Genomic DNA, 14,069 nt, shown 5'->3' with positions numbered 1-14,069 from the left:
TCCCTCTAGTCCTGGTCTCTCCAAGCAGGAATTATCATCCCATTTCTAAATGTCTTCTGTGTCTTTTCACTCAAGAACTATGCAGATTTACCAGGGCTCAGCAGTCAGCAGCACTTTCCAGTTCAGCCACTTGCAAGCCATCTGAAGTTTCTCTTTCCAAGGAAATGGTGTTATTCAGAAAAGTGACATATGTCACCTGGAAAGCATAGACTTTGCCTTGATTTCCCAGCAAGGTCATTATAGTATATATTTTTATATTTGTAGTACTTTCCTTATATATAATAGTAATTTTTTGCCAGACCATCTCCTTCTAGGTCTGTTTAATACCTTTATCAATGACCTGGACAACGGATTGAGGGCACCCTCAATCACTTTGCAGATGACACTGAATTGGGAGCAAGTGTTGACCTACTGGAGGGTAGGAAGGGGTTCGGACAGGTTGGATCGGTGGGTTCAGGCCAATTCTGTGAGGTCCAACAAGTCCAGTTACATGTCACAACAACCCCATGCAGTGCTACAGGCTGGGGGAAGAGTGGCTGGAAAACTGCCCGGCAGAAAAGGACTTGGGGGTGTTGGTCGGCAGCTGACTGAACATGACCCAGTAGTGTGCCCAGGTGGACGAGAAGGCCAATGACATCCTGGCTTGTATCAGAAATAGTGTGGCCAGCAGGACCACAGCAATGGTGGTCCCCTTGTACTTGGCACTGATGAGGCCACAGCTTGAGTCCTGTGTCCAGTTCTAGGCCCCTCAATTCAAGAAAGACGTTGAGGTGCTGCACCATGTCCAGAGAAGGGCAATGTGCGCTATAGTCAAGACAGCCTCTGATCATCACATCACCCTCCAGTCCTTCTCTGTTCACAAACAGAAGGTTCAGCAGGACACCTTCCCTGGTTGGCTTGCTCACCAGATGTGTCAGGAAGTTCTCTTCCACATACTCCAGGAACCTCCTGGACTGTTTTCTCTCTACTGTGTTGTATTTTCAGAAGATATTTGGTAAGTTGAAGTCTCCCACAAGAACAAGGGCCAGGAACCGTGAGACTTCTCCCAGCTACTTAAAGATTATTACAGAATATTTCATCTGCCAATAGAGTGGAAAGTACATGTGATAACTACACATACACAGTGTTAAACATCTTCACATTGCTCTCTATTATGAGTCATACTAAAGCACTCTCCTCAAAGCATGTTTTCCTAAAACGAACATCAGTGTTGGCTCTGAAGAATAGACTAGTGATTTCTATCAGCATGAACCTTGTTAGGTTACAGGTCATTTAAACAAATTGCTTTTGATTTTTAAAATGTGCAAGCTGCCTTTGCTGAAGGACCTGCTGGCATGAGAATGCATATTTAAGGTGCATTAAACATGCTAGTTATACAACTATGTAATTGTTACGTTCGTACATGAAGGCACAGAGGTGAATATGAAGTTAATTCTCCAGAGTGATCAGCTAGGATTTTTCACACAAAATTTCACCCAGAACATTAAGATTAATTTATTTTCCATTTCAAAACAGAAAGCTTTATTAATCTATCATCAAGAATCCAAATACATTGTAAATAGTATCCTTGAAAACAATTTGAACTTTTCTTGTGAATCTTATAGGATGGGTTAGATAAACTAAAATTTTTAAATTCCTTTTGCTTTCCAGTGTCAAGCGCTCTTCTCAAACAGCAATAAGTAACACATGCAATTTCATCCAGCAGTAATCCCTGGTAGATCTGATGACATATTGCCTGTCAATAATTAACTTTCCGTCAAAATGTTTTGGCAAGCATCAACTTTATGAAACCGTCAAGAAGGGAGCCTTGGTGCTTCAGACCCTGTTGGAAACACAGCTTTGGGCTATGTCATTTGGTGGGACAATGACCAATCCACAATGAAGCTAAAGAAGATCCATGAAGCAAAAGAGGAAAGTCATTGAAACACTTTTCTCCAGTTAAAACTAACTGCATTTTCACTTAACATTCCAGCCAATCTATTTTCATGTAACCAAAAACACAGTGCCTGAAATACAAGTTTCAAAGCTATGAGTCTGAAGACCTTAGTAGCAGAACTAATAACAAAACAGATGCCTCTTCATCACACACCAGCCAATTATGCTGAGCAATGGGATGTTTCATCACTCATGCCCATTCTGCATTTCAAATAACTTTATCAAATGATGTTGATCAGTACGTGGCTATGTTCCTTCAGAAACTGTTTCAACTTGAGCATATTTGCCCTTGTATCTGCATGTCATTAAAGATGTTCTCCCAGAATAAGTCAGTATGCCTATTGCTCCTCCACATGCTACTTCTACATTCACTTCTGGTGAGTGTCTTGGAGAAATCGGGAAACTACCTGTTGAGGGTTTCCTGAAGTTTCCTTAACACTACTAAAGGTTAGGTTATGCAGCAATTAAGAGAAACAGATGTTATTTGTTTATTAAAACAAATTTCCAGATGGTTCAAGATCACTACACTGTGCAAACAGCCAGGTTAAAAAACTGCTCATTTTTACTGTAATTACCCTCAAGTTTCCTTCTGCCATCACCTTCTACTGTGTGCTCTATTTCATTGCTTCAGCTTGTGCCCCAGTATTATACGTTGTTTGAGACATGAACTTTGTCTGCATATAAAGTTTCTAGAAATGTTGGGAGCAAAAAATGATAAAACAAAAATGGTAACAATGGATGAGAATAAAACTGTCCCTATGGCCAGAAATACAAAAGTTCAACCAACCTGGTAGTATAACACCTACGAATTTTGAAATTGCTTAGGAACAAAATAGTTATGGTTTAAAAAAAAAAATGTAATTTCTCATAAATATCTTACCCCAATAGCAGGAAAATGTCAAGTTAATGTGTTAGTCACAGCCTGTTGTTCACACAGCATGTTTCCACACAGCAACAGCTTCTGAGTCTCCAGAAGGAATTTTCTTCTGCTTCCAGCTGATAATGAAACACTACACACAACACATTATTCTCCCTCACAGAACAGCACAAAACCTTACCTACAACCTCAGCAAAATAACAAGTGCTCAGCCCTGAGATATTTGCCAAGATTAGTTGTGCACTGTTATACTGTAACACTTGGTACAGTATAAGACCCTGGCAGACGCTTTTCATTGTAGTGTGAAGAAGACCTGCATGCAGTTAGTGTTCACGGAAGATATAAAGCCTCCGCACCTAGTCAAGGGCAGATCCAAGAGGAAACTAAGTGTAGCAGTTTCCCCATCAGATATAAAACACCCATAACTCAGTCAGGTTCCCACTCTCCCAGGAAGAGCCTGGACTTGGGCATCCCACATACCTCAGTGACCCTTCTGGCATGCAATGTTGGGAACTCCTTAGAAGGTCTGATTTCTTCAACAGTAACTGCATGAATTAACTGACTTAAGGACTGATCTTACTATCTCTGGTAAGGTAGTAATTTTCCACAGCATATTCAAAAATTTTCATACTGCCTATACCTCCATTTGATCACCAATGCAATATGAATTCAGAACTGAATGTGACCAGGGCTCATGCTTAAAATTTTTTATTGATCTACCTAATCCTATCCATTGTTCTATTACAGCTATGGGACATTGCTGCTCTTCAGAGTAGTGCCATTACACTGTGTCTCGGTGCATTTGGGTACTATTACTATTAACTATGTCCATTGAAAACTGCTTCTGGTATTTCTATGCTCTGGTGAGGTATACACTGTCAAAGCACACAACAGTGAATAGTTGCAACCCTGTTAATATTTGAACAGGGTAAAAATTATCCTGAAGATATTTTTTCAGTGTTGAAATTTTTAACCTATTATTCAAGACAACGATACAGAGCACATATATTGCTTATTTTCCTACCACTGCTTTAAGTGGTGAGAGACAAGCTTGTCATTCAGAGGAGCTACTCCTCTGAAACTGTGAGACAACAACTAATTATAGATGGTTCAGACAGATGGTATTCTGCCCCTACGAGGCAAGATCCCAATTATGTCACATGCACGCTGCCATGACGAACAAATGAAGAACTGGGAAGAATAAGTACTTTGTTTAACAGATGCATTTGTGTAAGTCATTCTGAGCTTACTCCTGAGTAATGGTGGCCTGGTTGTTCTAAAACAAGAATAAGCCAGCTCATCAGTGTTATTGGAGTACTCAGTCACTAAAACACAATCACATCTACATATGATGCCAAAAATATGTGAAAATGTTATTATTACCCTCAGTGGGAGCAAAATGTTAACTTACCCCCACATAACTGGGTAGCCTAGAGATGTCAAGTGTGAAAAACAGTAATTATGCTTTCCAGGCAATGCATGGCCAATTCAGTATATTCATCATTCACATCATTGTGAACAGAAATGTAAGAGACTTTTGCTAGTACTTCCCATCTTTATCTCTGGAGTATACTACTTCATACAAAGACTTTAAATTTCTTATTTTCACCTATTAATCATAGTCTTGCCTGAGGGCTCAAAAAGAAACACTGATGAACATGAAAGAGCTCTCTCAGACCTTGTCAGACAAGAGACCAAAAGGGGTCTCACCTGTTACATGCTGGAGACACTCAGAATTCCTTCATTTTCTTCCTCCATGTCCCACTTTGAGCTCTTGGAAAATACACCTGATAAAAAGTAGTTCCCTTTTGATATATGGGCTTTGCATACTCAGAACATTTTGTGTATAAGTATTTGAGCTAGCTGAATCACTCCCAGCCTACACTGTACAGTTTCAAAGGGTCTATAACCAGAGAGAAAGAATATTACAACTTTAGCTTTATTGGAAGTGCTGTACCTGGCTCTAGTTAGTTAGCTAAGTGAATAAATGAATGAGTGTACAAACAACTGGATCACAGCTATTTTTGCTAGCTTGGAAGCTGTTAATCTTGAGAGTTGAAATTCTATTACAGTATTTCTGTCAATGAAATATTTCAACAATAGCTCTGGGTCTGGAATTCAGACAGGTAAAAAACATCTTGATCATTTTCTCTCCAGCCAAGGAGATTCCAGCTCAGTGGATCAGTGTGCCCCCAAGCACCCATCACAAGTAATTACCCTGCAGAGGGAACACAGCCAGAGAAATGTTACAGCATGACTATTATTACTTTTTTTTTGATTAAGTAATAAATATTTAAGAGAGAAAAGCTAGCCCATATGAAATGACAAATGAGCACACACTAAAACTCCACCTATTCGACTGTGCACCTTAAGGTCTCTTCTACCTGAAATAAACAGCTAAAATAATTCCCTTCCACACCATGAGCTCTTATTTTTATTAACAAACTGAACTCTCCTTCAGAGTACAACTCTATTGTGATGTTAGTTGCTTTTATAAAAGTTTCTAGTACCTTTCCAGAGTGAGGTCAAAACAACGTCAGACAGTACAACACAAGATAGTTTCCTTTGTAGAGCTAAGGGTGTTTCTCAGTCTTTCTCAGTTTGCAGATCCCCAGCTCCATCTGAGAGAGGTGCACATCTTTGTACAACAGAGTTAACCTTTCTGACCACAGGAGCACATTTTTATATGCTTTTGCACAGCATTCAAAGGTAATTCAGAGTCTCAAAGATTCACAGACCCTGGACTGAAAATCAACAAACTGTCCTTTTTCCATTGCCATGTCATGCTTAGTCACTCACTCACTGCTCACTCAGCTGGTAATAATTTTCATACTAATACATACAAGTTTTGTACCAGAAAATTTGCAAAAATAGATAAGAAAAAAAATAATGAGTTGGGAAACATTTATAAAAATTTCATTTTATATCAAAGAAATTAATTTCAAAATGACCCCATTATTTGATCTTTCACAACACTTCTCTTAAATGCAAATAAACATTATCAAGTTTAAATTGACAGATATGATACAGATTGGGAAATATTTAGACTTCTTAGAAGTTATTTATAGTCATTCTAATATTTCTCTGGTTTTGATAAATTATCAAAATTGTGCAAACAAATAATGGTGCTTTGGACAATTAGATGGATATAAAGTGTATTCTCAACTCCAGCATTACGTACATTTCTAAACAAATTTTGTTTTGCATGTAGTAATAATACAAAAGATCTTCAAAATACCAAACATTTTTCACAGATTTATTTAGATCAAATCCCTCTTTTATTAGCAGTTTTTAAAATACTGACAGAATTATTGGTCCCTTGAAAAAATAACCTAAGGAAGGCATGAATTCCACAGATTTTAAAGGTCTTATTTATTTGTCTATTCACTATGTATCAAGGGAAATCTATATATTTGGTGTATCTGAACTTCTTCAGGTCATGGACACAGGAATGAAAAAAACAGTGTTATATTGCTAATATTTATAAAATGCCAAGACCTGAGGCAATTCCCTGAATGCAGTTTAGCCCCATTTGAACCATGAAAAATTAAACCCTTTGTGAACCAGAGGTGCATGTGCCATTCCTCCAAACATCTACTTTTCATTTTGTGTCTTCTGCTTCTTTAAAATCACCTGCCATATAATCTGCTCCAGCTTTAAATCACAATTATTCCCTTTTTTTATTATGCATCTACAACCAAACAAAACTTTTACAGACAAAAAATCTTCTAATGTTATGGAAAAAATAATAACTAAGAAATAAGACATTGAAAAAATGTCTTCTTGTCTGTTTACTACCACAACTGTTTTGGTCTAAAAGATTCTGGGGAAGTTCTTATTTCAAGTATGTATTTCTATAAGCAAACAGAACATGGCTTTCACATAGACTGATATCTCTGACTAAACATTATGAGGAAAGTCAGGAGCAGTAAATCCAGGAATGCAATCATATAATTTATTTTTAACTAAATTTAAAGTGTGGCATAGCAAAGGTGCTGATAAGGATAAGCAGTATAATTGTAAAGTTCTGGAAAGCCAGAGATTTGCTTTACTTTAACCTAGAAAGGCAAATGCACATCTCTTGAGAGATCCATCTGAAGCCCACAAGGCTCTTGAGTGCTTAGAGGCAGCCTCTACTCAGTTTTATAAAAAAGGGTATCTTAGAGGCTCTTGCTCTCAGAGGCGTTGTTTTAAAAGACACAGTAAGCACAGAACTTGCTTATTTCTTGAAAAATACAACCTTACAACATCAGACTTAAGGATCTTCCCATCTCTTTAATCTGTTAGATGTGGGCTGGATTCTGGGGGGGTGAGGTTAATAAATCAGGTTGTAATCGTTACTATTAGGTTATTTTTGAACATAGAAGAACGCTGGGACATTGATCAGATTCTTTTTTTCTCAGAGCAAACTCCTATCTCCTCATAAAACAAAAAACAAAGTGCCAGATATATTTCCCAGTTTCAGGCTTCTTAGCTGGACGCAAGGCTCTGGGACCACCCTCGTTGTGGTTTCACCCTAGCTGGCAGCCACTTGCCCACTCCCCTATCAGGAAGATCAGGAGGAGAACTGGAAAACACGGCCCCATACTAACCACTGTGAAGAAAATTAACTCTACCCCAGCTAAAACTAGCACATCCCTGTGGCATTATCTGTGTATATAAGGCCAGAGGTGCTCAACACGGCTTACCTTCTCCCAGAGCACCTGTCATGGCCAGGGCTGTCTCCCTGAACTATCCTACATGGTTACCATTCCTTTGTCCTAATTGCACCTCAGGGCTCTCTGCAGCAACTTGCAGCTCCCCTCCCCCCTCCTAAAAAAAGCAGGTGTTTGGTTTTAGCAAGTAAAATTTTTATACGTAGATATGAGATTTTAGATATAGCTTTCAACTTCTTTTTGTATTTCTGATTTTTTTTTTTTTTTTTGGTGGGGGGAGGCGGTGGGTCTGGTCCTCCTGGGTTTGTTCAGCCTGGAAAAAAGAAGGCTTCAGGATGACCTAATTACCTCTTTCCAGTACCTGAAGGGAGCCTTCAAGAAAGATGGAGAGAGACTATTTACAAGGGCGTGTAGTGACAGGACAAGGGGATTGGCTTCAAACTGAAAGAGAGTAAGTTTAGATTAGATAGTAGGAAGAAAGCCTTTACTTTCTTCCATGGTGTGCCCCATACCTGGGGCAATGCCAGGTTGGATGAGGCTCTGAGCAACCTGGTCTAGTGAAAGGTGTTCCTGCCCATGGCAGGGAATTGGAACTACATTATCTTTAAGGTCCCTTCCAACCCAGACCATTCTATGGGTCTTATTGGCAAGGGCTAAGTTTTGCCATAAGAGAGCATCCAGGTCCTGAAAAGAGCTCAAGATAGTTGGGTGCTACAATAACATAAATATTAGACAATAGTTTGTATCTCCTTGTGCCCACAGGAGTGAATCTCAGCCCAGACATTTCCCTTGTAGGAAAGTTCTATAAAATGTATTGCAACTACAATCTATATTTACTTAGTTCCCCCACTCCAATATCATATGGCCTTTAGAATCGAATAGAGCTTGAGATTTTCTCCATGTTCTTAATATTATACTGTGTAAACCTAAAGCTGGTGCATGCTGCCAACAGTCTAAAATTCTGTTTAGTGTGAATCTGAGAAACTGTGGGAAAAACGTATCATTTCAGGCTAATCCTGTGAAACTTTTCTTCCAAACTGACAAAAAACCACCAGAAATAACATTTAAAAATACATCAAGGAACTGATACAGTAATTTTTTTTCCAGGCAATCAACACAACTGGTGAGGTCTAATACAGATGTTAAAATGAAGTTTTTTCTTATAAACAATAGTCATAGCTCTTTAATTAAAGCTAGTTAGAAAACTAATTTATGTAATCTGATTGAAACTTCTAGTGGGTTTCAATCACTGCAGTGAACTGCAGTGGTTCAGACAGTATATACTTTTACTTGTAAATTTACAAATTCAACTAAACCAACTTAATCTCACTTAATTTAAATGTGGACTCCACTGAGCACTTGCACCAAGCCACTCATTTCAGACGAAATATGGTATGGTTTTGTGATACCTAAGATGCCTAGAATTTTAGTCAGTACTTTGACCCACAGACTCCTAAGAATTAATTTATTCTCTATATGCCAGAAGATTTTGCTGTAAGACCTCTCTATGATAGAGAAGCCAGAAGGAAAGGTACCCCACTGGTTTTGTTCTACTGCTTATGGCTTGTGCTTTTACCTCCTTCTGTAGAGACCCATGATAGTAAGTCTGAGCCAGAGTTTAGCATAGTTCTCATCTGTAAAACTCAGATCTAAAACTTTATTCAGGTCTTGAGGCATTTTTTTTTTATAACTTCAAATATTTAGGTAATTTTAAAGACTTAATACTGGGACTAAAAGAAGTTAATAAGCAATAGCAAAGATTTCAACTCAAGCAGAGATGAAAGCTCTTAGCTTGGATTGACAAAAGCTGGTGCAGCCTTATTATTGGTGTCATTAACTGTATTGACCAGCCTCTAAATCCAGGAATATTAATACATCCAGAAATAGAAAGAACATGAGCTGAAATTCAAATTACTTCTGACATTCATGAAAAGTCTAGTCATAATACCTTGTGAGGAAAGGAAGAGTTTGCATTCTGTGGAGCATAGAAGCAAAATGTTTGTCCTTACAGAGGATCTCCTTTATTGCCTTTTATTATTATTTTAAACTTGTTTATTGCTTAAAATTCAAAGTACTTTTCACTATATACTTTTTTTAAATTGTATGTTTATAGTTTCAGATTCAATAAACAAACTCAAAAAAACCATAGCTCAATACACGAAAAGTATTTGTCATACTTCTATTGTAAAAGAAAACTTCTGGGGAAAAAAGATTATTATGCCATGGAAAAAAGTATTTTCTTACCTACAAAAACTTTTATTTGAATATGATACCTTGTGAACACTGAGGCACTGAACAAATGTTGTATGTTGCTCCAGTGTTACCATAGCATTAATACATGTCCAGAACATTCTAAATTGAGTTCTATATGCATAAAACTACTAGACATTTTTAGTAACACTTTGTTCAGAGAGCATCCCAGTATCATCTGGGAAATTTCACAGCCTAATGTTTAATATTGCACTAAATTTTAGGATAAATGAGATGGGAGAACGGCTTTGGAAACTCCCAATTTATAGAAAGCATAATATGTCAAGTCTGCTCCCGATAGCAACCTTGTGCTTTTTCCCTTCCCTCTCAAAACACAATTACTCCATGAGTTGATAGAATTTTTTCTCCAAGGTGTCTCTACTTTTCTCAAGGAAGGGTGATAAGGACAAAAAGACATGAAGAAAGATAGATTTTTATTTCTTTCATTTTAATTAATCCCTAAAGTTTCTGTCCAGTAATATAGAAACTGGGAGATCTGACCTTTCTCAAGTGGTCCCAAAGGAGAGGTAGATAAGGGGTAGGTTTCAACAGCTCTAATTGTGGTACTCCTGGGCTTACCTCTCTCTTTGCTGAAAAGGCCAACTTGGGATGGAAAAAAAAAATAAAAAATAAAAAATTTAAAAAAAAAAAAAAAAAAAGAAAGAAGGAAAAATCAAAACCAGGTACACAGCATATTAAAGTTAGTTGCCTAGTTAGCTAGTCACTCATGTTGTTTTTTAGCCACTGGAATGACACGTACACTTCCCAAGATGATAGTTTCCATTGCACGAATAAACCCAAACAGGCGCTCAGGACATGCAAGATGAATCACCTGGAGCAACTCCAGAACAGCAACTCTACCATGATGGGCCATAAAGATCCCCCAGGGTCTCAGTGACCATCAGAACTCTCCATCTCTCCCCAGGGAATCTAGAAATTGTATACTAGACATTCTACTCTTTAGCCAGCTAATAGATTAAATGAAGCCGGCTCTTTATCTGATACTCAGGGAATAGCTACATCTTTAATGCAGTGATTTCTGTAAGAGACACAAAAAATACCCTCAAATGCAAGAGTCCTCTCAGAGGGACAGTCAGTCCTATTCTCCAAGTTTCCAAATTATATCCCTAGTGCCTGCCCTGTACGCACAAAAAGACAGGCAGGCATTGCTAAGGGGCAGAGGCAGAGGTCACTATGATGGCCCTGCATGCCAGTAATATCCAAAGGGACCAGATCACAACTGAGGGCCCTACAGGAACCTGTCTCACTACTGAATGCTTTACAGCTATGAGGCATCAGGACATAGCTTCCTCTCTATTTCTATTCCAAACCATGCAACAGCACATAACAGGCTTAGCATTGACATGAAGGAAATGAGTTCAGATTGTCACCAGCAGCTCTTCTGTTCCTTTGCCATTCCTGTTTTCATGTCACCTCTAGCACTCTGGTCAAGGATGAATGCTTATAGTTTGTTTCAACCACTGCCTCTACAATCCCAGCTTGATCAGCTGTCATGATAGTGAGTAGATGGTAGGAACAAGTTACAGAAAGAAATTCATGTTCCCAACACTGAGCACTGCTGTTACTAGTAATAATTAAAACTGCTTTGGAACCTAATCTCTCTGTCCAGCTGAGAGCTCTTGCCCAGAACGTCTGCCAGTTGTGTCCGGCTTGGCTTCCTCTGAGTCTTTTAAGAACTTACATGCTCAGACTAAGCTCCATCGATTAAAATTCCTGCATTAGAATATCAAGTGTCTATTCCATCTATTCTGGAAATATGTGGGAATTTTAAGCATATAGCTCAGTTTCCACAGTGTAAACACACATGGAAAGCCCCGAAAAATTTGTAAGGTAAATCTAACAGGGTTAAGGAAAGGTGACAAGCAAGCAGGATAAGCACAGGGAAGCAATGAAATATTAGGGTTCAGCAAGATAATGCCATAACAAGAGGCACAGCACAAGCAGACACATTTTGAAGGGAGGAAGTTTAAAGAGCTGCATAAAGACCTGCAAATATCTAAGCAGCAAGGATCACCTAAGAAGAAGTCACTGAGTTCAAGAAGAGCATATCTTTGTTTAGGTCTTTATTTTAAGCAACATTTCACTATGGGATAAATTTGCATTTTCTGTGAAGAAAAAGAAGAAAATGGAGGCAAGGAGGAACTAACTATCACAACTGACTACAATAAGCACTAAGTGAGTAAATGGTCACCTTACTTAGGCAGTGTGGAAAGTACTAATAGAGACCAATAGCATGTTTGCCTGGCTTGATACATGAAAAATAGCTTCAGCAGTTCACTGAATCATAACATAATGTAATGACTGCAGAGAAAAGCTATCTGACCTAAAGGACTATTTTATCTATGTGGGATATTTTTTTATCCTGAAATCTGTTAGAATCACCATCCACCTGAATCCCAACCTACTCATTTGAGTTGAAAAATGAAGAATCATATGTCATGCCTATCCTTCCTGTTCCACATGAAAAGTTTCTTGCCCCAAAAAAAGAGTGTCAGTCTTGCAAATCAACCTGAGCTTGACTTAATTTAAGGGCTTTTACTAGATTTTTGATCGGGTGCAGTTTTAACTTCAAACACTTTTCACAGGCACTTGTAGGACAGAAGTAATAAATTAACTGTATTCTTTTCACACATATCTAGATCAATCCCTGTATTAGGATGGAAAGAGTAGATCCTCTTCTTCTGTGCAAAGGGCAGGAGCATGTCAATATAAGAAAAGGAATCCCTCGGCACAACTCTGACATACGTCTATCCAATGGTGTGCAAGGACAACCTAGCTTCACAGTGGGCAAATTCTTGTGTCAAGGCAATTCTGGCCATTGACAGCACACAGCGTGGTGGAAAACAGTCTTTGTAAAAATTCTTTAAGTGAAATATATAAATAAGTTAAAGGAAGATACATTGTTTAAAGGGTACTCAGGAGTTTCTCTCAGTTTTTCTGTCTTGGAAAATTAGTCTTTAGTTGTCTTTCAATGAATCCAAGCCACTGGTTTTCCTTTAACAGCAGTTCTACAGTTACAGTGAACCGAATCAGTATATAAAGTTACACTATTGCCCTGGGAAGACAGCTCTGAAATCACGTGCCAATTAAAATTTTCAATGTGTTCACCTAATAGAAAATATTACACAGTCCAGTACCGTTCCATATATAAAAATAGTTTTCCAGAAATAGCAGCTCTGCTGTATTGGAATTTCCCAGAGGACCAGTTACTGTTGTTTTATGTGTTAACACGCTTGTGTAGAGTGAAAGTGAAACATTAGCAGTAGTTTTCTTATTGCCTACAAATGGCACTTAAGCAAGAGTAATACTGCTTTAGATTTGAAAAGATTTTGCTTTCAGAATTTTGGCAAGTTGTTGGTATAATTCTGTGTTCCACTCCCAGTGCATAAATCTCAACACAGTGGGTATATTCTCAGTCAAATTACTATGAGAGGAGGAAGCCTTGCAGTTGTCTGAATGCAATGAGTTTGGCAAGATAGCTCTATTATTGTACTTTCTAATCTGACATTTTTTCACTGCTCAGCAAGAGCAAGTAATCAGAACAGAAAATTATTCCAGAATGTAAATTAGTGTGTCTGATGTAGGAATCCAGTGCATACAAAAAGTCTTGTATTGAAAACATTTCCTTTTCCAGTTCACTGCCTGATATCCAACCTTTGAAATTAAAGAACTGCTTTTCTAATCCTGGTGTTATGTGTTTCTTTTAACCATGCAGCACATGGGCACATATAAATCATGTATCTTTGTTTAGAGGTTGAAGTTTGTATTAAATCTAATTACTTCTTTCTGTGACTAGAGTAGCTTGAAAGCAAGGGCAGTTTCTATTAAATACTATAATCTTCCACAGAAACATACATGTTAAAGACATCTGGCAGAGATGTGGCTACAAAAGGAAGTCTTTTATCAAGGCACAACACTACTAAATGCAAATACATGGAGTACAGTTGAGGCATCTCAATGCTAACAGCTTAGACTTTGGGACTAGTGAAGAACATATTCAAAATAGTTAAGGCCACAGATCCTTCAATCACTGCATCTTGAAAATTTCATTACAATTATTCTAATGAGGATGTTAAGAGTTCAGAATCTGCAGGGCCAAATCTTTAAGTAACATTGACGGGCATTTCTTGAAATTTTGTTTTCCCACTGTATGAATTTCAGGTTATATTATTTAAATAAAATGGAAATAAGAATAGGAGTTAAGCATATACTGTTAAAAGTTCACAATACATTATTTAGAAGATGTCTTCCAATGTTGCTTAATAATTAATTTATAGGAAAGAGAGTAGATAATGTGCATGTAACATCACTGAAGCATAGAGACTACAAAG

This window comes from Chiroxiphia lanceolata, chromosome 3, assembly GCF_009829145.1.
Source record: "Chiroxiphia lanceolata isolate bChiLan1 chromosome 3, bChiLan1.pri, whole genome shotgun sequence".
Taxonomy (NCBI): domain Eukaryota; kingdom Metazoa; phylum Chordata; class Aves; order Passeriformes; family Pipridae; genus Chiroxiphia; species Chiroxiphia lanceolata.
Note: the sequence above shows the minus strand (reverse complement) of the source record.